We start from the raw sequence: 23,750 nt of genomic DNA on the forward strand, positions 1-23,750 counted from the left end.
AGGGAAAGTTCGATTTGGGTTCCCTGATCGCTTTAAATTATCACGCCCGCGCCGCTTCTATTTTTGTCTGAGGAGCTATCTACATAGAGATTCCATTTTGTAGGGGCTTTCGGGGTGTCTGTAAATTCTGTAATGAAGCCGGCCAAATATTGGGATTTGATGGCTGTCCGAGCTTCGTATTGAAGGTCGAATTCAGACAACTCGACTGCCCATTGTAAGATTCTTCCTGCTAAATCTGTTTTCTGCAGAATGCCTTTTATTGGCTGATTGGTCTGAATCCTGATGCTGTGGGCTTGGAAATATGGGCGAAGTCGTCGAGATGTTAAGATGAGAGCATAGGCGAATTTCTCTATTTTTTGGTAGTTCAGCTCAGATCCTTGTAATGCCTTGCTAATGAAGTATACGGGTTGTTGCCCACTGTCGTCTTCTCGGGCTAATGCTGAGGCTACTGCCCGACTTCCTACCGCGAGGTATAATATGAGTGGTTCTCCCTCCCGTGGCCGAGTTAGGATAGGTGGTTGTCCTAGGAATCTTTTGAAATCTTGGAAGGCTTGCTTGCACTCGGTAGTCCATTCAAACTTCTTTCCCTTCCTTAGAGTGGCGTAGAAGGGGAGAGATCTTATTGCTGATCCGGCTAGAAATTTGGACAAGGCTGCTAACCTTTCATTGAGTTGTTGTACTTATTTGACATAAGTCGGGCTCTTCATATTGAGTATGGCCCGGCTTTTATCCAGATTTGCCTCGATTCCTCTTTGTGTGAGCATAAAACCCAGGAATTTGCCAGCTTCTACTGCGAAGGTGTATTTTGTAGGATTAAGTCGCATGCCATGCCTTCTTATGGTGTCGAATACTTGGGCGAGGTGGGACAGCAACGTCTTTTCACTTTGTGTCTTTATTAACATGTTGTCCACATAGACTTCCATGATTTTTCCGATGTGATTCGTGAAGCCTTTATTCATTAATCTCTGGAAAGTAGCCCCTGCGTTTTTAAGTCCAAAAGGCATGACGATGTAGCAGTAGTTTGCTTTTGGGGTTAAGAATGAAGTTTTCTCTTAGTCGGGTGGGTACATCGGGATTTGATTGTATCCCGAATATGCGTCCATAAATGAGAGGTATTTGTATCCAGAGGAGGCATCCACTAGGGCGTCGATACTTGGGAGTGGGTAAGGGTCTTTTGGGCAGGCTTTGTTGAGATCAGTGTAGTCGGTGCACATTCGCCACTTCCCATTTGATTTTTCACCAAGACGACATTAGCTAGCCATAGTGGGTACTTGACTTCTCTTATGAATCCTGCCTCTAGTAGGGCTTGTACCTGCTCTTCCACAGCTTGAGATCGTTCTGGTCTGAGCTTTCTTCATTTTTGTTGTACTGGCCGAGATCCTGGGTAGACCGCCAGCTTATGGCACATTAATTTGGGGTCTATGCCTGGCATGTCTGCCGCCTTCCACGCAAAGAGGTCGACGTTATCTCGTAGGAACTGTACGAGTGATTCTTTTATGTCTCCCTTTAGGATTGTACCAATATTGGTTGTTTTGTCCGGGATGTCTCCGATCTGGACTTTCCCTACTTCACCTTCGGGCTGTGGGCAGAGTTCTTCCCGCCTCTGAACTCCCCCGAGTTCGATTGTGTGGAACTCTTCTCCTCTGCATCTGAGGTTTAGACTTTCGTTGTAGCAGCGACGCGCCGTCTTCTGGTCTGCTTTATTGTAGCTATCCCTTCTGCAATTGGGAATTTCATGCATAGATGTGGCGTCGAGACTATTGTGCCGAGCTGATTCAATGTTGTCCAACCTATTAAGGCATTGTAGGCCGAACTCACGTCGACCATGATGTAGTCTATCTTGAGTGTTCTTGACTGGCTTCCTTTTCCGAAGGTTGTGTGTAGTGAGACGTATCCAAGTGGTTGAACTGGGGTGTCTCCCAGTCCGAACAGGCTGTTCGGATATGCTCTGAGTTCTTTTTCTTCTAGGCCGAGCTTGTCGAAGGCAGTTTTGAATAAGATGTCGGCGGAGCTTCCTTGGTCTATCAGTGTGCGGTAGAGATTTGCATTTGCCAGTATAATAGTGATGACCATGGGATCGTCGTGTCCTGAGATGATACCGGATGCGTCTTCTTTGGTGAAAGTAATTACGGGGATGTCGGGTGCTTCCTCCTTTCCCTCGACATGATATACTTCTTTAAGATATCTTTTGCGAGATGATTTGGAGATTCCTCCTCCCGCAAATCCTCTGTGTATCATGTAGACGTGTCTTTTTGGTGTACGAGGTGATCGCTCAGTTCGTCCGACATCTTCGACCCTTCTTCTTTTTCTTTGTTCATTATCTCGGGTGGCCAGGTACCGATCTAATTTCCCTTCTCTAACTAGTTTTTCTATGACATTCTTTAAGTCAAAAAATCCGTTGGTAGAATGCCCGCGGATTCGATGGTATTCACAATATTCAGTCCGATTTCCTCCTCCTTTTTTGCCTTTGAGTGGTCGAGCTGGGGGTATTTTTTTGGTGTGACAAACTTCTCTGTAGACATCCATAAGGGACCCCCGAAGAGTGGTGTAATTGTGGTATTTTTTGATTTTTTCTCCATGTCGATCTTCCTTCTTTTTGGATTCTTTATCCTTATCCTGGGAGGGGTAGGTGAATCCAAATTTTAAGGTCTCTCCTAGTCGAGAGTTTTCCTCCATGTTGATGTATTTCTCTGCTCGTTCCTACACTTCGTTCAGAGATGTGGGGTGTTTTTTCGATATAGATTGGCTAAAAGGTCCCTCTCGCAAGCCATCGATGAGGCCCATAATGGCGGCCTCCGTTGGTAGGCTTTGTATGTCCAGGCATGTTTTGTTGAATCTTTCCATGTAGTTGCGAAGACTTTCCCGATCTCCTTGCTTGATTCCTAATAGACTTGGGGCGTGCTTAGCCTTATCTTTTTGGATGGAAAATCTGGCCAGAAACTTCTTGGCTAAGTCGTCGAAGCTTGAGACGGACCTAGGAGGTAGATTGTCGAACCATCTAATTGCTGTCTTCGTTAAAGTAGTCAGAAAGGCTTTGCAGCGAACTGCATCCGAGGCGTCAGTGAGGTACATTCTACTTTTGAAATTGCTGAGATGATGGCCGGGATCTGTAGTCCCATTATACAGAGTCATGTCGGGAAGTTTGAAGTCTTTACCGGAGTCATCTTCGTGACTTGATCGAGTAGTCTTGGTTTTGAGATCGGCTTCGAGTTTTAGGAGCTTGTCCTCTAACTCACGGCGTCGCCTAACTTCCCTTCGTAGGTCTCTCTCAGCTTCTCGTTGATGTTCCACCTCCTTTTCGAGTTGCTTTAAGCGATCTTGAAGTGCCTCCACCGCTCCCATATTTGGCGATGAATCGTTATTTTTGTTATGTTGAAGGGTATCTTTTGGTGTGTGTCCGCATTCTTGTGCAGCGTTCTATCTTCTAGATCTGAATCGTGGTCGTTGTCATGGTTGTCCGCCATGGTGATGGGATGACTTCCAGGTTCCCCGGCAACAGCGCCAATGTTCCGAGGGTTACCTGAAACTGTAGGTTGATCTCGGACGAGATCTTCTGTGCTGATTCGGAGATGACGTGTCCGGCTGTGAGTGGTGGCCTGAACTATCGTATCCGACTTGTTGAGCTTGGCTGCACTGCTGATCTTTCGTTACCAGAGGGTGGGGGGTACCTGCAAGGGACTCCGATGCTTAAGTTAGCAAGGGTATTAAGAAGGTTTTTAGTAAAATCAGAGTATGAGTTATACCTTGGTGCTCCAGTGTATTTATAATGGTGTGGAGTGACATTTTTAGATAAGATAAGTTAGTTATCTTATCTTATCTTTATCTTTGAGTGAGGTCATCTTATCTTCAAGGGAACCGCCCTTATCTCTATAGGCTTGGGCTGCCTTTGGATTTGGGTCGTGTTCCTCTATCTGGGCCCTTTATTGGGCTTTCCTAGCAATTTGGCCGAGCTCTTTGAGAAGAGGTTGGATAGTCTGACCTGAAGAGGTCGGTCGCTTTGTCGCTAAACATCCTGGGTCGGATAACTCGACCCAGGGTATGAACAGCCGGGGAGGGGTCTTCTCAGGTTCAGTCGAAGCCATCCGTACCGAGCTCTCCTGGACCGAGGAGGATGATTCCTACTCCTCGGGTTCGTTTGGTTGATCCTCCACAGGCGTCTATTGCCACCTCTAGCGCTCCTCCACCGAAAAAGCAGAAAATCGCTGAGCCCTTTAACCTTGATGCCCCTGATTTTGATGCTGTCGAGTTTGTGGACCAGCAAATTGGTCCTTATGGTACCATCCCTACTGACGATGTTTCTCTCCTTCGCCATTTGGATTTTATTACTCGGAGCAGCGTCAAAATGGCACACATGGGGGCGGCTTTATATCGGACTGGTCAGGATCTTCCCAGTCATGCTACAAAGGCTTTTATAGAGGAGGCTAAGTTGGAGTTCGACCGCATGAAGGGTTTGAAGGAGGAGCTTAAGGTGAAGGTGACCAAGTTGGAGAAAGAGTTGGAGGGTGAAAAGGCTAGTTCTATTGCCTTGGTGGCTTCTGCGAAGTTGGCTGAAGACACGGCGTGAAGCACAAGGAGAGTTATGTCACGACCTATAGGAAGATGATGCGTCTCAGGGATGATTTAGAGTCTGCCCGAGCTGATTATGCCGAGCTCCAGGGTCACCTTGTAGGTAGTGTAAGTACTACTTATGAGAACCTGAAGGAGCAGGTCCGGGTTCTTGCACCCGAGCTCGACCTTACTCTCTTCAGTTTGGATAACGTCGTAAAGGATGGTAAAATTGTCCCTGACGACCCTGATGACGATGATGTTGAACCTCCTTCTGTGCCTGCCGCCAAAGCCTCTGTTGTGTCGACTTCTTCAGCTCCTTCAGCTGTGGTTGGTCATCCCGAGTCAGAACCTGATTGTCAAATCTTGAACCGGGATGATGGGACAGTGGATACGGTGCCTCTTCAGACTCGTCCTTCTTCACCCCGCGTTGATGCTGCTGAGAAGTCTTCGGATCCTCAATGATTATTCTAGATTTTTTGCATAGATATCCCAGCTTGTGGGCTTTTGAACTTTTATATTTTGTAAATGGTGGTTCTGACTTTTGCTACTTTCTTAGTTGCTTTTTTAGAAACTTTATTTTGAAAAACAAAGTAGTTTTCAAGCTCTTGGGGCTGATTTTGGTGGCCTCTTAAATTTGTTATTATTATACCTTGTGCTTTTTATGACATGTTTGTCTGCATCTATTTGGTACCTTTTAGGTTTCTTGGGAGTGTTGGAGCCTTATTGTCCGACCTCTTTGGATTGCCTTTGTATTTTCATACTTGTGGCTTGATTTGGGTCCAACTTGTATGTCGACTTCCTTATTTTGGCCTGAGGTTATTTCTAGTGATCCGTTTTGTTTGGACCTTTGTTAGGTCTTTTGTTCAGGGATCACTTTTTATAACGTTTTGGTTCTTTGGGCCGACTTCTTTGCGTTGGTCCCTTCTAAGTTATTTCTAGTAATCCTCTTTTTGAACCTTTGTTCGGTCTCTTTTAGGGATTACTTTTATAACTTTATGTTCTGGGCCGACTTCATCATGTCGGGACCTTCTAAGTTATTTTAGTAATACTCTTTTTTGGACCTTGTTCAGGTCTCTTTCAGGGATTACTTTTATAACTTTATGTTCTGGGCCGACTTCATCATGTCGGGCCCTTCTAAGTTATTTTAGTAATCCTCTTTTTTGGACCTTGTTCAGGTCTCTTTCAGGGATTACTTTTATAACTTTATGTTCTGGGCCGACTTCATCATGTCGGGCCCTTCTAAGTTTTTTTAGTAATCCTCTTTTTTGGACCTTGTTCAGGTCTCTTTCAGGGATTACTTTTATAACTTTATGTTTTGGGCCGACTTCGTCATGTCGGGCCCTTCTAAGTTATTTTAGTAATCCTCTTTTATAGGGTTAGCCAGACCTCTTTCCAGGGATTTACTTTTAATAACTTTGGTTATTGTGTTCGACCGGTCCGACTTCTTTTCATTGACCGGTCTTTAAGTTATTTTTTAGCAATCCATTTATTTAAGACCTCTTCAGGTCCTTTCTATGGATCACTTTCGATAACTTCTTGCATTATTCTGTTTTCATCGTTGCCGATTTTGTAGAAATTGGGTTTTAATCCCCGTTTGGTCGACCTTTTGATGAATTTGATTTTCATCTTTGTTGGTCTTTATCGCGGTCGTGCAGTGAATTTGTTTTTCACTTTCTGCCGATCTGTAGCTTTATAATCGGGTGATGAATTTTTAGCATTTCAGATTAATGCATCTTAAGAATTTGTAGAAGATCTAAACAATTTTATTTAAAAGAAAATGCAGATATATACATATGGGAGTTTTATCCCTCTAAGTCGGGCAATTTGTAGGTCTTGGCTTGGCACCTCATTAAAAAACCTTTTCAGGAAAAAGAGTGTGCCTTATCCTAAGATCCTTTATTACCCCTAACTATAGTACCTTTTTAAGTTGCAGGCGTGCCATGACCTAGGAAGCTCTCGCCCTCCGAGTTCGGACAGTCTGTAGTAGCCCTTTCCAAGTACTTCTATGACTCGGTAGGGTCCTTTCCAATTTGCTGTCAGCTTTCCTTCTCCAGGTCGAGTTGTTCCAATATCATTTCGGATTAGGATGAGGTCGTTCTCTGCAAAGCTTCGCGGCACTACCTTTTGATTGTATCTCGAAGCCATTCGACGTTTCAATGCATCTTCCATAATCTGAGGTCTTTCTCAGATTTCTGGAAGTAGGTCGAGTTCTTCCCTTTGAAGTTGGGAGTTGGCTTCTTCATTATAGTGGATCACTCTGGGTGACTGTTCATACCCTGGGTCGAGCTATCCGACCCGGGATGATTAGCGACAAAGCGACCGACCTCTTCAGGTTAGACTATCCGACTTCTTCCTAAAAGACGTCGGCCAAATTGACAGGAAAGCCCAAAAAAGGGCCCAACTCAAGGAATACGACCCAGATCCAAAGGAAGCCCAAGCCTATAGAGATAAGGGCGTTTCTATTGAAGATAAGCTGACCTCACCAAAAGATAAGATAAGATAAGATAACTAACTTATCTATCTAAGAAGGTCATCCCACACTATGATAAATATACTGGAGCACCCAGGTATAACTCATACTCTGATTCTACTAAAAACCTGCTTAATACCCTTGCTAACTTAAGCATCGGAGTCCCTTGCAGGTACCCCCACCCTCCGGTAACAGAGGATCAGTAGCGCTATCAGTCCAACAAGTCGGATACACCAGCACCGGCCGCCATCTGCCAGCCGGACACGTCAACTCCGACCAGTACAGAAGATCTCGTCCGAGATCGACCTACAGTTTCAAGTAACCCTCGGAACATTGGCGCCGTTGCCAGGGAACCTGGAAGTCATCCCATCACCATGGCGGACGACCATGACAACGACCATGATTCAGATCTAGAGGATAGAACGCCGCACAAAAACACGGACGCTACACCGAAAGATACTCTGGACTCTAACGGGGACAAAAACTCATCAAATTCGTTAGAGGCGCTTCAAGATCGTTTAAAGCAACTTGAGAAAGAAGCCCAACATCAGCGAGAAGCGGGAATGGATCTACAAAGAGAGATAAGGCGACACCGGGAATTGGAGGATAAACTTCTAAAAATCGAAGCCGATCTCAAAACCAAAACTACTCGATCCACCCTTGAGGACAACTCTCGCAAGGATCAAGATCCATTCACTAGGGAGATCATGAAGACCAAAATCCCAAAGGACTTCAAACTTCCGAATATGACTTTGTACGATGGCACCACAGACCCCAACCATCACCTCAACAATTTCAGAAGTAGAATGTACCTCACCGATGCCTCAGATGCAGTTCGTTGCAAAGCTTTTCCAACAACTCTTACCAAAACTGCCATGAGATGGTTCGACAACCTACCTCCAAAATCTATCTCAAGCTTTGACGACTTAGCCAAAAAGTTTCTGGCCAGATTTTCAATCCAAAATGATAAGGCTAACTACACCCCGAGTTTCTTAGGAATCAAGCAAGGAGATCGGGAAAGACTTCGCAACTACATGGAAAGATTCAACAAAACATGCCTAGACATACAAAGCCTACCAATAGAGGCCGCTATCATGGGCCTCATCAACGGCCTACGAGAGGGACCTTTTAGCCAATCTATATCAAAGAAATACCCCACATCTCTGGATGAGGTGCAAGAGCGGGCGGAGAAGTACATCAACATGAAAGAAAATTCCCGACTTGGAGAAGCCTCGAGATCCGGTTTCACCCACTGTTCATACCCTGGATCGAGCTATCCGACCTGGGATGATTGGAGACAAAGTGATCGACCTCTTCAGGTCAGACTATCCGACCTCTTTACAAAAGAGGTCGGCCAAATCGACAAGAAAGCCCAAAAAAGGGCCCAAATAGAGGAACACGACCCAAATCCAAAGGCAACCCAAGCCTATAGAGATAAAGGCGGTTCTATTGAAGATAAGCTGACCTCACCCAAAGATAAGATAAGATAGGATAAGATAACTAACTTATCTTATCTAGAAAGGTCACTCTATAACCATTATAAATACACTAGAGCACCCAGGTATAACTCATACTCTGATTCTACAACAAACCTGCTTAATACCCGTGCTAACTTAAGCATCGGAGTCTCTTGCAGGTACCCCCCACCCTCCGGTGACCAAGGATCAGAAGTGAAGCCAGTCCAACAAGTCAGACACAACAGCTCCGGTCGCCACCAGCCAGCCGGACACATCATCTCTGACCAGTACAGAAGATCTTATCCGAGATCGGCCTACAGTTTCAGGTAACCCTTGGAACATTGGCACCGTTGCCGGGGAACCTGGAAGTCATCCCATCACCATGGCGGACGACCATGACAAAGACCACAACTCAGATCTAGAGGACAGAACGCCGCACAAAAATACGGATGCCACACCAAAGGATACTCCAGAATCTAACGGAGACAAAAACTCATCACATCCGGGAGTGATAGAAGCACTTCAAGATCGCCTAAAGCAACTCGAAAAAGAAATCCAGTACCAGCAAGAAGTTGGCAAGGATCTACAAAGAGAGGTAAGGCGACATTGAGAATTGGAAGATAAACTCCTACAACTTGAAGCCGATCTCAAAGCAAAGGCTACCCAGACCACCCCTGAGGACAACTCTCGCAAGGATCAAGATCCATTCACTAGGGAAATCATGAAGACTAAAATCCCTAAAGACTTCAAACTTCCGGATATGACTTTGTATGATGGCACCACAGATCCCAACCATCATCTTAGCAACTTCAGAAGCAGAATGTATCTCACCGACGCTTCAGATGCCGTTCCCTGCAAAGCTTTTCCAATGACTCTCACAAAGACAGCAATTAGATGGTTCAACAACCTACCTCCAAAGTCTGTCTCAAACTTCGACGACCTGGCCAAAAAGTTCCTGGCCAGATTCTCCATCCAAAAAGACAAGGCTAAGCACGCTCCCAATCTACTGGGTATCAAGCAAGGAGATCGGGAAAGTCTTTACAACTACATGGAAAGATTCAACAAAACATGCCTAGACATACAAAGCTTGCCAACAGAGGCTACCGTCATGGGCCTCATCAACGGCCTACGAGAGGGACCCTTCAGCCAATCTATATCAAAGAAATTCCCCACATCTCTAGACGAGGTGCAAGAACGGGCAGAGAAGTACATCAACATGGAAGAAAATTCCCAACTTGGAGAAGCCTCGAAATCCGGTTTCACCTACCGAGATAAAGAATCCAAGAAGAAGGAAGATCGAACAGGCGAAAAAATCAAAAAGTATCATAATTACACCCCTCTTCGGGTGTCCCTTGTGGATATTTACAAATAATTCTGTAACACAGAAAAGATACCCCCAGCTCGACCACTCAAAGGCAAAAGAGGAGGAGGAAATTGGAACGAATACTGTGAATATCATCGGGTCCGAGGGCATTCCACCAACGAATGCTTCGACTTAAAAAACATCATAGAAAAATTAGTAAGAGAAGGAAAACTAAATTGGTATTTGGCCACCCGAGATGATGAGCAAAGAAAAAGACAAAGAGATGAAGATGTCGGACGAGCTGAGCGATCACCTCGTACGCCAGAAAGACATGTCCATATGATACATGGAGGATTCACAGGAGGTGGAATCTCCAAGTCATCCCGCAAAAGATGCCTCAAAGAAGTATATCATGTTGAAGGAAAGAAGGAAGCACCCGACATCCTTGCGATCACGTTCACCAAAGAAGACGCATCCGGTATCATCTCAGGACACGACGATCCCATGGTCATCACCATCATACTAGCAAACGCCAATCTCCACCGTACATTAATAGACCAAGGGAGTTCTGCCGACATCTTATTCAAAATAGCCTTCGACAAGCTCAGCTTAGAAGAAAAGGAGCTTAGAGCATACCCCAACAGCCTGTTCGGACTGGGAGATACCCTAGTACAACCACTGGGATACGTGTCACTACATAAAACTTTCAGAAAAGGGAACCAATCCAGAACACTCAAGATAGACTACATTGTGGTCGACGTGAGTTCAGCCTACAATGCCCTAATAGGTCGGACAACACTAAATCAACTCGGCGCAATAGTCTCGACTCCACATCTATGCATGAAATTCCCAACCACAGAGGGGATAGCCACAATAAAAGCAGATCAAAAGATGGCACGCCGCTGTTATAACGAAAGTCTAAACCTCAGAGGCAGAGGAGAAGAGTTCCATACAATTGAGCTTGGTGGAGTCCAGAGACGAGAAGAACTCCGTCCACAGCCCGAAGGTGAAATAGAGAAAGTTCAAATCGGAGACACCTCGGACAAAACGACTAATATTGTCATGATCCTGAAAGGAGATGGAAAGGAATTACTAATACAGTTCTTGCGAGATAATGTCGATCTCTTTGCATGGAAAGCTGCAGACATGCCAGGCATAGACCCCAAGCTAATGTGTCACAAATTGGCGGTCTATCCAGGATCTCGGCCGGTACAGCAGAGACGAAGAAAACTTGGGCCAGAGCGATCCCAAGCTATGGAAGAACAGGTACAAGCACTACTGGAGGCAGGATTCATAAGAGAAGTCAAGTACCCACTATGGATAGCTAACGTCGTCTTGGTGAAAAAATCAAATGGGAAGTGGCGAATGTGCACCGACTACACCGACCTCAACAAAGCCTGCCCAAAAGATCCTTATCCACTCCCAAGTATCGACGCTCTGGTAGATGCTTCCTCCGGATATAGATACCTCTCGTTTATGGATGCATATTCCGGATACAACCAGATCCCCATGTATCCCTCAGATCAAGAAAAGACCTCGTTTTTGATGCCAAAAGCAAATTACTGCTACATTGTGATGCCTTTCGGTCTCAAGAATACGGGAGCTACTTATCAAAGGCTAATGAATAAAGTTTTCTCAGATCACATAGGAAAAATCATGGAAGTCTATGTGGACGACATGTTGATAAAGACACAGAGCGAAGAGACATTATTGTCCGACCTGGTTCAAGTGTTCGACACTATAAAGAAGCACGACATGCGACTCAATCCCGCAAAATGCACCTTTGCAGTAGAAGCGGGCAAATTCTTAGGTTTCATGCTCACACAAAGAGGAATTGAAGCAAACCCAGACAAATGCCAGGCCATACTCAACATGAAGAGCCCAACTTGTGTCAGAGAGGTACAACAACTCAACGGGAGATTGGCAGCCTTATTCAGATTCTTAGCGGGATCAGCGATAAGATCTCTCCCCTTCTACGCCACTTTAAGGAAAGGAAAAAATTTTGAATGGACAAAGGAATGCGAGCAAGCCTTCTAGGATTTCAAAAACTTCCTAGGACAACCACCTATTCTAACTCGACCACGAAAGGAAGAACCACTCACATTGTACCTTGCGGTAGGAAGTCGGGCAGTAGCCTCAGCACTGGTTCGGGAGAACGACAAAGGGCAACAACATGTATACTTCATTAGTAAAGCGCTGCAGGGATCCGAGCTAAACTACCAAAAAAAAGAAAAGTTTGCTTACACTTTCATACTGACATCTCAACGACTTCACCCGTACTTCCAGGCTCACACCATTAAGGTTCGAACCGACCAGCCCATAAAAGGGATATTGCAGAAAATGGATCTAGCAGGCAGAATTTTACAATGGGCAGTCGAGTTGTCTGAGTTCGACCTCCAATATGAAGCTCGGACAGCTATCAAATCACAGTACTTGGCCGACTTCATTGCGGAATTCACAGATACCCTGCAAACCCCACAGAATGGAATCTCTACGTGGACGGTTCCTCGAATAAGACTGGAAGCGGCACAGATGTGATAATAGAAAGCAACCAAGGAACCCAAGTTGAGCTTTCCCTCAAATTTGGGTTCCCGGCCTCAAACAACCAGGCGGAATATGAGGCATTACTAGCTAGTTTGAAGCTGGCTAAGGAGGTTGGAGCTCAAAAACTCAATATCTTCAGCGATTCACAAGTAATCACCTCACAAATAACTGGGAGCTACCAAGCCAAATATCCCACCATGAAAAAGTATTTGGATAAAACCAAGGAACAGCTCGGACAGCTCGGGGAACAAAATGCCCGAGCTGACGCACTCTCGAAGTTTTAGAGGTAGTACACAGCGGCATTTGTGGTAATCATCTCGGAGCACAAGCTCTCACTAAAAAGGTACTCCGGGTGGGATTTTACTGGCAAACTCTACAAAAAGAGGCTACATAGTTTGTAAAGACATGTCCCCCATGCCAGAAATATGCCAAATTCCACATTGCCCCGCCCGAAGAACTCATCAGTGTAACTTCACCTTGGCCATTCGCAAAATGGGGACTCGACCTTCTCGGACCCTTTCCTCAGGGATTGGGACAAGTCAAATTCATCAGAGTTGGGATATACTATTTTACAAAGTGGATCGAGGCAGAGCCCCTAGCCAACGCCACTGCTCAAAGAAGCCGGAAATTCTTATATAGAAATATTGTCACAAGGTTCGGAGTCCCGCACTCCATCACCACAGACAAATGGCACTCAATTCACAGATGCAGGTTTCAAAAAACTAGCTGCCGACTTGAACATAAAACACCAGTTCACCTCCGTCGAACATCCTCAAGCCAATGGACAGGACGAAGCTGCCAACAAAGTCATATTGGCTGGACTGAAGCAGAGACTGTAAGAAGCAAAGGGATCTTGGGCCGAAGAACTCCCACAAGTCCTATAGGCATATCGAACAACACCACATTCTACCACAAACAAATCACCATTTCGATTAGCGTACGGAGTGGAAGCAATGATCCCAGTAGAGGTCGAGGAAGGGTCCCCTAGAGTGGTCCACTACAATGAACAAGCCAACTTTCAACTTCAAAGAGAAGAGCTCGACTTACTTCCAGAAGTCCAAGAAAGAGCTCGGATCAGGGAAGAAGCGCTAAAACGCCGAATGGCTTCAAGATATAATCAAAGGGTAGTGCCAAGAAGTTTTTCTGAGAATGATCTCATCCTAATCCGAAAATGATATTGGAACAACTCGACCTGGAGAAGGAAAGCTGGCAGCAAACTGGAAAGGACCCTACCGAGTTACAAAAGTACTTGGAAAGGGCTACTACAGACTGTCCGAACTCGATGGACGAGAGCTTCCCAGATCATGGCACGCATGCAACCTAAGAAGGTACTATAGCTAGAAGATCTCGTCATAGGGTGCACTCTATTTCCTGAAAAGGTTTTTTAATGAGGCACCAAGTTGAGATCCAGAAATTATTCGACTGAAAGGGATGAAAAACTCCCGCATGTATATATTTGCATTTCCTTTTGAATAAAATATATTTTAGATATTCTACAAATTCTCAAGACGCATTAATCTGAAGCATTCATCGCCCGATTATAAAGCAACAGATCGGAAGAAAGTGAAAAACAGATTCACTACACGATCACGATGGAAGATCAATAAAGATGAAAACGCGATTCATCTAAAGGTCGACCAAATAAAGACATAAACCACCTTCTACAAATCGGCAAAGATGAACACATAATAATGTAAGAAGTTATCAAAAGTGATCCAAAAAAGAACCTGATGAGGTCTTATGGATTGCTAAATAATAACTTAAAGACTGGCCGACGTTAAGAAGTCGAACCAAGTCAACCCAAGTGATGAGCGGATAATTTATACGCTTTTTGGCATTGTTTTTACATAGTTTTTAGTATAATTTAGTTAGTTTTTAGTATATTTTTATTAGTTTTAAATAAAAATCACATTTCTAGACTTTACTATGAGTTTTTGTGTTTTTCTGTGATTTCAGGTATTTTCTGGCTGAAATTGAGGGACTTGAGCAAAAATCAGATTTAGAGGTTGAAAAAGGACTGCAGATGCTGTTGGATTCTGACCTCCCTGCACTCAAAGTAGATTTTCTGGAGCAACAGAACTTTAAATGGTGCGCTCTCAATTGCGTTGGAAAGTAAACATCCAGGGCTTTCCAGAAATATATAATAGTCTATACTTTGCCCGATTTTAGATGATGCAAACTGGCGTTCAACGCCAGTTCCATGCTGCATTCTGGAGTTAAACGCCAGAAACAGGTTGCAAAGTGGAGTTAAACACCAGAAACAGGTTACAAACTGGCATTCAACTCCAAGAGAAGCCTCTACACGTTTAAAGCTCAATGCTCAGCCCAAGCACACACCAAGTGGGTCCCAGAAGTGGATTTCTGCATCATTTACTCATTTCTGTAAACCCTAGTAACTAGTTTAGTATAAATAGGACTTTTTACTATTGTATTTACATCTTTGGATTATCTTTTGATCCTTTGATCACGTTTAGGGGGCTGGCCATTTGGCCATGCCTGGACCCTCATCACTTATGTATTTTCAACGGTAGAGTTTCTACACTCCATAGATTAAGGTGTGGAGTTCTGCTGTTCCTCATGAATTAATACAAAGTACTACTGTTTTTCTATTCAATTCAAGCTTATTCCGCTTCTAAGATATCCATTCACACCCAAGAACATGATGGATGTGATGATTATGTGACGCTTATCATCATTCTCACTTATGAACGCGTGCCTGACAAACACTTCCGTTCTACATGCAAACAAGCTAGAATGAATATCTCTTAGATATCTAATACAGGGGACCGAGTCCGAGATATTAGAGTCTTCGTGGTATAAGTTAGAACCCATGGATGGCCATTCTTGAGATTCGGAAAGTCTAAACCTTGTCTGTGGTATTTCGAGTAGGATCTGGGAAGGGATGGCTGTGACGAGCTTCAAACTCGCGAGTGCTGGGCGTAGTGACAGATGCAAAGGGATAGTAAATCCTATTCCAGTATGATCGAGAATCGACAAATGCGCATTGGACCATTTTCATAGAGAGGATGGGATGTAGCCATTGACAACGGTGATGCCCTACATAAAGCTTGCCATGGAAAGGAGTAGGAATGGTTGGATGAAGACAGCAGGAAAGTAGAGGTTCAGAGGAACGAAAGTATCTCTATACGCTTATCTAAAACTCTCACCAATGAATTACATAAGTATCTCTATCCTATTTTAATTATCTTTTAGTACACTATAATCTCTTAATACATTTGAATCCGCCTGACTGAGATTTACAAGGTGACCATAGCTTGCTTCAAGCCGACAATCTCCGTGGGATCGACTCTTACTCACGTAAGGTTTATTACTTGGACGACCCAGTGCACTTGCTGGTCAGTTGTGCGAAGTTGTGACAAAGAATTAATATTATGAACGTGCGTATAAAGTTTTCAGCGCCGTTACCAAGGAATGGAACCGTCACGATTTCTGCGCACCAAGTTTTTGGCACCGTTGCCGGGGATTGTTCGAGTTTGGACAACTGACGGTTCATCTTGTTGCTCAGATTAGGTAATTTTATTTTAATTTTAAGTTTTTATTTTTATTCTTTTTATTTTCGAAAAAATTTTCAAAAAAAAAAAATTATAAATAAATTATTCTATGTTCTTCAGAATTTTTGAGAATGAATTCTAGTGTTTCATGAAGCATGTTGAAGCCTGGCTGGCTGTTAAGCCATGTCTAATTCTTGGACTGGAGCTTTAGACTAACAATGCAAAATTCTTGGAATTCTTATTAAAAATTTTTGAAATCCTTATTTTCTTTTTAAAAATAATTTTTGAAAAATTACCAAAATTTTTTTTTAATAAAATCATAAAACCAAAAAAAATTTTTCGTGTTTCTTGTTTGAGTCTTGTGTCAATTTTTAAGTTTGGTATCAATTGCATGCTTTTATAATTTTCTTGCATTTTTCGAAAACTCATGCATATGTTCTTCATGATCTTCAAGTTGTTCTTGGTAAGTCTTCTTGTTTGATCTTTAAAATTTCTTGTTTTGTGTCTTTTCTTGTTTTCCATATGCATTTTTAATTTGTTAGTGTCTCAACTTTAAAAATTTTTAAGTTTGGTGTCTTGCATGTTTTTCTTTTCTTAAAAATTTTCAAAAATAAGTTCTTGATGTTCATCATGATCTTCAAAGTGTTCTTGGTGTTCATCTTGACATTCATAGTGTTCTTGCATGCATTATGTGTTTTAATCCAGAATTTTCATGCATTGAGTCTTTTTGATGTTTTTCTTTTTCTACATTAAAAATTCAAAAATAAAAAAAATATCTTTCCCTTATTTCACTCATAATTTTTGAAAATTTGATTTGATTTAGTCAAAAGTTTTAAAAATTTAGTTGCTTCTTATGAGTCAAATTTCAATTTAAAAATTCTATCTTTTTCAAATCTTTTTCAAAAATTAAATCTTTTTCATTTTTCTTTCATAATTTTCGAAAACTTTTAAAATCAATTTCCAAAATCTTTTTTCTTATTTTTATTTCATATTTTCAAAATTAATACTAACCATTAATGTGATTGATTCAAAAAGTTTTTAAGTTTGTTACTTGCCTAGTAAGAAAGGTTCAATCTTTAAATTTTAAATCATATCTTTTAGTTTCTTGTTAGTCAAGTAATCAACTTTAATTTTCAAAATCAAATCTTTTTAGATTTCTTTTTCAAATCTTTTTCAAATTAAGTTTCAATCATATCTTTTTCAAAATCAATTTCAAAATCTTTTCTAACTTTTTTTCTAACTTCCTATCTTTTCAAAATTAATTTTCAAATCTTTTTCAAACCAATCCTATCTTTTTGTTTCAATCATATCTTTTTCAAAATTACCTAACTAACTCTCTATCTCTAATTTTCGAAAATCACCTTCCTCTTTTTCAAAATTCCTTTTTAATTAATTAACTGTTTTAAATTTTATTTTTCTTTTTAATTTTCGAATTTTAATTTTAATTTTAATTAAAAACAAAAATATTTTTCTTTTCTTTTTATTTAATTTTCGAAATTCTCTCCCCCTCATCTCTTTCTAATTATTTCATTTATTTACTAACACTCCTCTTCATCTCAAAATTCGAACCCTCCCTTCCTCTTAGTGTTCGAATTTCTCTTCTTCTATTCTTCTATTCTTATACTCACATACAGGAATCTCTATACTGTGACATAGAGGATTCCATATCTTCTTTTCTGTTTTCTTCTTTTTCATATGAGCAGGAACAAGGATAAGAACATTCTTGTTGAAGCTGATCCTGAACCTGAAAGGACTCTGAAGAGGAAGCTAAGGGAAGCCAAAGCACAACTCTCTGGAGAAAATCTGACAGAAACTTTCGAAAAAGAAGGAGACATGGCCGAAAATAATAACAATGCAAGGAAGATGCTTGGTGATTTTACTGCACCAAATTTCAATTTACATGGAAGAAGCATCTCAATTCCTGCCATTGGAGCAAACAACTTTGAGCTTAAACCTTAATTAGTTTCTCTGATGCAACAGAACTGCAAGTTTCATGGACTTCCATCAGAGGATCCTCTTCAGTTCTTAAATGAATTCTTGCAGATATGTGATACTGTTAAGACCAATGGGGTTGATCCTGAGGTCTACAGGCTTATGCTTTTCCCGTTTGCTGTAAGAGACAGAGCTAGAGTATGGTTGGACTCTCAACCTAAAGATAGCCTGAACTCTTGGGATAAGCTGGTCAAGGCTTTCTTAGCCAAGTTCTTTCCTCCTCAAAAGCTTAGTAAGCTTAGAGTGGATGTCCAAACCTTCAGACAGAAGGAAGGTGAATCCCTCTATGAATCTTGGGAGAGATGTAAAGAACTGACCAAAAAGTGTCCTTCTGACATGCTTTCAGAATGGACCATCCTAGATATATTCTATGATGGTCTGTCTGAGCTATCAAAGATGTCATTGGACCATTCTGCAGGTGGATCTATTCACCTAAAGAAAACGCCTGCAGAAGCTCAAGAACTCATTGACATGGTTGCAAATAACCAGTTCGTGTATACTTCTGAAAGGAATCCTGTGAGTAATGGGACGCCTCAGAGGAAGGGAGTTCTTGAGATTGATACTTTGAATGCCATATTGGCTCAGAACAAAATATTGACTCAGCAAGTCAATATAATTTCTCAAAATCTGAATGGATTGAAGGAATCATCCAACAGTACTATAGAGGCATCTTCTGAAGAAGAAGCTTATGATCCTGAGAACTCTGCAATAGCAGAGGTGAATTACATGGGTGAACCCTATGGAAACACCTATAATCCCTCATGGAGAAATCATCCAAATTTCTCATGGAAGGATCAACAAAAGCCTCAACAAGGCCTTAATAATGGTGGAAGAAACAGATTTAACAATAGTAAACCTTTTCCATCATCCACTCAGCAACAGATAGAGAACTCTGAGCAGAATCTATCTAGCTTCGCAAATATAGCCTCTGATCTATCTAAGGCCACTTTGAGTTTCATGAATGAAACAAGGTCCTCCATTAGAAATTTGGAGGCACAAGTGGGCCAGCTGAGTAAAAGAGTCACTGAAATCCCTCCTAGTACTCTCCCAAGCAATACAGAAGAGAATCCAAAGAGAGAGTGCAAGGCCATAGATTTAACCATCATGGCCGAACCTACAAGGGAGGGAGAGGACGTGAATCCCAGTGAGGAAGACCTCCTGGGACGTCCAGTGATCAATAAGGAGTTTCCCTTTGAGGAACTAAAGGAATCTGAGACTCATCTAGAGACCATAGAGATTCCATTAAACCTCCTTATGCCATTCATGAGCTCTGATGAGTATTCTTCTTCTGAAGAGAATGAAGATGTTACTGAAGAGCAAGTTGCCAAGTACCTTGGTGCAATCATGAAGCTGAATGCCAAATTATTTGGTAATGAGATTTGGGAAGATGAACCTCCCTTGCTCATCAATGAACTGAGTGATCTGGATCAACTGACATTGCCTCAGAAGAAACAGGATCCTGGAAAGTTCTTAATAGCTTGTACCATAGGCACTATGACCTTTGAGAAAGATCTATGTGACCTTGGGTCAGGGATAAACCTCATGCCACTATCTGTGATGGAGAAACTGGGAATCCTTGAGGTACAGGCTGCCAATTTCTCATTAGAGATGGCAGACAAATCCATGAAAATGGCTTATAGACAAGTAGAGGACGTGCTAGTAAAGGTTGAAGGCCTTTACATCCCTGCTGATTTCATAATCCTAGACACTGGGAAGGATGAGGATGAATCCATCATCCTTGGAAGACCCTTCCTAGCCACAGTAAGAGCTGTGCTTGATGTGGACAGAGGAGAATTGATCCTTCAACTGAATGAGGACAATCTTGTATTTAAAACTCAAGGATCTCCTTCTGTAACCATGGAGAGGAAGCATGAAAAGCTTCTCTCACTATAGAGTCAACCAAAGCCTCCAAAGTCAAACTCTAAGTTTGGTGTTGGGAGGCCACAACCAAACTCTAAGTTTAGTGTTGAACCCCCATATCCAAACTCTAAGTTTGGTGTTGGGAAGTTCCAACCTTGCTCTGATTATCTGTGAGGCTCCATGAGAGCTCACTGTCAAGCTATTGACATTAAAGAAGCGCTTGTTGGGAGGCAACCCAATATTATTTAATCATATCTATTTTATTTTCTCTTTGTTATTTCATGTTTTATTAGGTTAATGATCATGTGAAGTCACAAAAACTACTGAAAAATAAAAAACAAAATGAAAAAACAGCATTAAAAACAGCACACCCTGGAAGAGGAGCATACTGGCGTTAAACGCCAGTAAAGAGCATCTGGCTGGCGTTTAACGCCAGAATAGAGCATGAAACTGGCGTTAAATGCCAGAAAGAAGAAGCAGTCTGGCATCTAAACGCCAGGATTGCACCCAGAGGAAAGCTGGCGTTAAACACCAGAAACAAGCATGGAAGTGGCGTTAAATGCCAGAATTGCACAATAAGGGCGTTTTACACGCCTAATTGAGGCAGGAATGTTAAGTCCTTGGCCCCACTTGATCTGTGGGCCCCACAGGATCTCCTCAGGATCTGTGGACCCCACAGGATCCCCACCTAACCCTATTCTCTCCTCTTCACACCTTTTCACAACTCTCTTCCCCAAATGCCCTTCACCAATCACTTCAATCACTCTTTCCCATCACCCTCTCACCACTCACATCCATCTTCTCTTCCCCATAAACCCCACCTACCTTCAAATTCAAAATATTTTCCCTCTCAAACCCAACCCTAATGGACGAAACTTAAACCCCTCCCCTCTCCTATATAAACCCCTCATTCCTTCTTCATTTTCACACAACACAACCCTATCTTGACCCCTTGTCCGAAACCACCTCTCTCTCCCTCTCCTCCATTTCTCTTCTTCTTCTCTTTCTTTATTTCTTCCTTTGCTCGGGGACGAGCAAATATTTTAAGTTTGGTGTGGTAAAAGCATAGCTTTTTTGTTTTTCCATAACCATTTATGGCACCGAAGGCCAGAGAAACCTCTAGAAAGAGGAAAGGGAAGGCAATTTCTTCCACCTCTGAGCCATGGGAGATGGAGAGATTCATCTCAAAGGTCCATCAAGACCACTTCTATGAAGTTGTGGCCAAGAAGAAAGTGATACCTGAGGTTCCTTTCAAGCTCAAGAAGAATGAGTATCCAGAGATCCGACTTGAGATCCAAAAAAAAGGTTGGGAAGTTCTCACCAACCCCATTCAACAAGTCGGGATCCTAATGGTTCAAGAGTTCTATGCAAACGCATGGATCACTAGGAACCATGATCAAAGTGTGAACTCGAATCCAAAGCATTGGCTTACCATGGTTCGGGGGAAATACTTAGATTTCAGTCCGGAAAATGTAAGGTTGGCGTTCAACTTGCCAATGATGGAAGAGAATGCACGCCCCTACACAAGAAGGGTCAACTTTGATCAAAGGTTGGACCAAGTCCTCATAGACATATGTGAGGAAGGAGCTCAATGGAAAATTAACTCAAGAGGCAAGCTGGTTCAACTAAGAAGGTATGACCTCAAACCAGTGGCTAGGGGATGGCTAGAGTTCATTCAACGTTCAATTATTCCTACTAGTAACCGGTCTGAAGTTACTATAGACCGGGCCATCATGATCCATAGTATCATGATTGGCGAGGAGGTGGAAGTTCATGAGATTATACCTCAAGAACTCTAGAAGGTGGCTGACAAGTCCTCCACTTGGGCAAGGTTAGCCTTTCTTCACCTCATTTGCCACCTCTGCAATTCGGCTAGAATTGACATAGAGGGAGACATCCTCATTGAAGAGGATAAGCCCATCACTAAGAAAAGGATGGAGCAAACAAGAGATCATGGACCTCAACATGAACATGAGGAAATTCCTCACCATGAAATCCCTGAGATGCCTCAAGGGATGCACTTCCCTCCACAAAATTATTGGGAGCAAATCAACACCTTCCTAGGAGAATTTAGTTCCAACATGGGACAATTAAGGGTGGAGCACCAAGAGCACTCCATCATCCTCCATGAAATTAGAGAAGATCAAAGAGCTATGAGGGAAGAGCAACAAAGGCAAGGAAGAGACATAAAGGAGCTCAAAAGCACCATTTGTTCTTCAAAAAGAGGAAGATGCCACCCTCACTAAGGTGGACTCATTCCTTAATCTCCTTGTCTATTTATTTTCTGTTTTTCGATTTTTGAGCTTTATGTTTATTTATATTTGTGTCTTATTACATGATCATTAGTGTCTAAGTGTCTATGCCTTAATGTTATGAATATGAATCCATCACCTCTCTTAAATGAAAACTGTTCTAAAAACAAAAGAACAAGAAGTACATGGTTTCGAATTCATCCTTGAAACTAGTTTAATTATTTTGCTGTGGTGGCAACACTTTTTGTTTTCTGAATGAATGCTTGAACAGTGCATATGTCTTTTGAAGTTGATGTTTATGAATGTTAAATATGTTGGCCCTTGAAGAATAAGGAAAAAGGAGACATGTTATTTGATAATCTGAAAAATCATAAAAATGATTCTTGAAGCAAGAAAAAGCAGTGAATACAAAAGCTTGCAGAAAAAAATAGCGAAAAAAAAAGAAAAAAGAAAAAGAAAAAGCAAGCAGAAAAAGCCAATAGCCATTAAAACCAAAAGGCAAGGGTAATAAAAAGGATCCAAGGCTTTGAGCATCAGTGGATAGGAGGGCCTAAAGGAATAAAATCCTAGCCTAAGCGGCTAAACCAAGCTGTCCATAACCATGTGCTTGTGGCGTGAAGGTGTCAAGTGAAAACTTGAGACTGAGCGGTTAAAGTCAAGGTCCAAATCAAAAACAGAGTGTGCTTAAGAACCCTGGACACCTCTAATTGGGGACTTTAGTAAAGCTGAGTCACAATCTGAAAAGGTTCACCTAGTTATGTGTCTGTGGCATTTATGTATCCGGTGGTAATACTGGAAAACAAAGTGCTTAGGGCCACGGCCAAGACTCATAAAGTAGCTGTGTTCAAGAATCAACATACTGAACTAGGAAAATCAATAACACTATCTAAATTCTAAGTTCCTATAGATGCCAATCATTCTGAACCTCAATGGATAAAGCGAGATGCCAAAACTATTCAAGAGGCAAAAAGCTACAAGTCCCGCTCATCTGATTGGAGCTAAGTTTCATTGATATTTTAGAATTTAGAGTATATTCTCTTCTTTTTATCCTATTTGATTTTCAGTTGCTTGGGGACAAGCAACAATTTAAGTTTGGTGTTGTGATGAGCGGATAATTTATACGCTTTTTGGCATTGTTTTTACATAGTTTTCAGTATAATTTAGTTAGTTTTTAGTATATTTTTATTAGTTTTAAATAAAAATCACATTTCTGGACTTTACTATGAGTTTGTGTGTTTTTCTATGATTTTAGGTATTTTCTGGCTGAAATTGAGGGACTTGAGCAAAAATCAGATTCAGAGGTTGAAGAAGGACTGCAGATGCTGTTGGATTTTGACCTCTCTGTACTCAAAGTAGATTTTCTGGAGCTACAGAACTCCAAATGGCGCTCTCTCAATTGCATTGAAAATTAGACATCCAGGGCTTTCCAGTAATATATAATAGTCCATCCTTTGCCCGAGTTTAGATGACGCAAACTGGCGTTCAACGCCAGTTCCATGCTGCATTCTGGAGTTAAACGCCAGAAACAGGTTGCAAAGTGGAGTTAAACGCCAGAAACAGGTTACAAATTGGCGTTCAACTCCAAGAGAAGCCTCTACATGTGTAAAGCTCAATGCTCAGCCCAAGCACACACTAAGTAGGCCCCAGAAGTGGATTTCTGCATCATTTACTCATTTCTGTAAACCCTAGTAACTAGTTTAGTATAAATAGGACTTTTTACTATTGTATTTACATCTTTGGATTATCTTTTGATCATTTGATCATGTTTAGAGGGCTGGCCATTCGGCCATGCCTGGACCTTCATCACTTATG

General features: G+C 42.0%; 1 non-coding gene across 1 annotated transcript; it reads right to left on the reverse strand.

The window, feature by feature from the left end:
- Positions 1-18,060: 18,060 nt before the first annotated feature.
- On the reverse strand, positions 18,061-18,168 carry LOC148550509 (small nucleolar RNA R71). Its single transcript, XR_015893666.1, has one exon. It is a non-coding gene; the product is annotated as a small nucleolar RNA R71 (small nucleolar RNA).
- Positions 18,169-23,750: the final 5,582 nt, after the last annotated feature.

The sequence above is a fragment of the Arachis ipaensis genome, chromosome B7 (genome assembly GCF_059453495.1).
Source record: "Arachis ipaensis isolate K30076 ecotype BB chromosome B7, ASM5945349v1, whole genome shotgun sequence".
Lineage (NCBI taxonomy): Eukaryota > Viridiplantae > Streptophyta > Magnoliopsida > Fabales > Fabaceae > Arachis > Arachis ipaensis.